This window comes from Triticum dicoccoides, chromosome 6B, assembly GCF_002162155.2.
Source record: "Triticum dicoccoides isolate Atlit2015 ecotype Zavitan chromosome 6B, WEW_v2.0, whole genome shotgun sequence".
Lineage (NCBI taxonomy): Eukaryota > Viridiplantae > Streptophyta > Magnoliopsida > Poales > Poaceae > Triticum > Triticum dicoccoides.
This window is the reverse complement of record NC_041391.1, coordinates 298,947,187-298,947,558: the sequence shown is the minus strand read 5'-3', so window position 1 is coordinate 298,947,558 and position 372 is coordinate 298,947,187.

Genomic DNA, 372 nt, shown 5'->3' with positions numbered 1-372 from the left:
CAGCGCCACCAAGCAGGGGAGCCACGCCGCCCAGATCCGCCGGCGGCCCGACGCACGCTGCCGCCGAGCCAAGCGCCGCTGCGAGGGCCGGCCGTCCCGCGCCGTCCAGGAGCCTCCCGAGAGGGGAAGAGCACCGCCGCCACCGACGCACGCGCGGGCTTTGCCCAGCGCCGTCCCCTGGCGGCGGCGAGGAGGGAGGAGGCGAGAAAGGGGAGCGGCGGCAGCGAACTAGGGTTCCGCCCGGGCCGCTCGCGGGAGCGGCACGGGGCACAATATAACAATAGTAAACAACAGATGAACCAATAAAACATTTCAAACAACTATTTGCACCACATTCAATTCAGCTTCGAACCACCATGACATAATACCGGA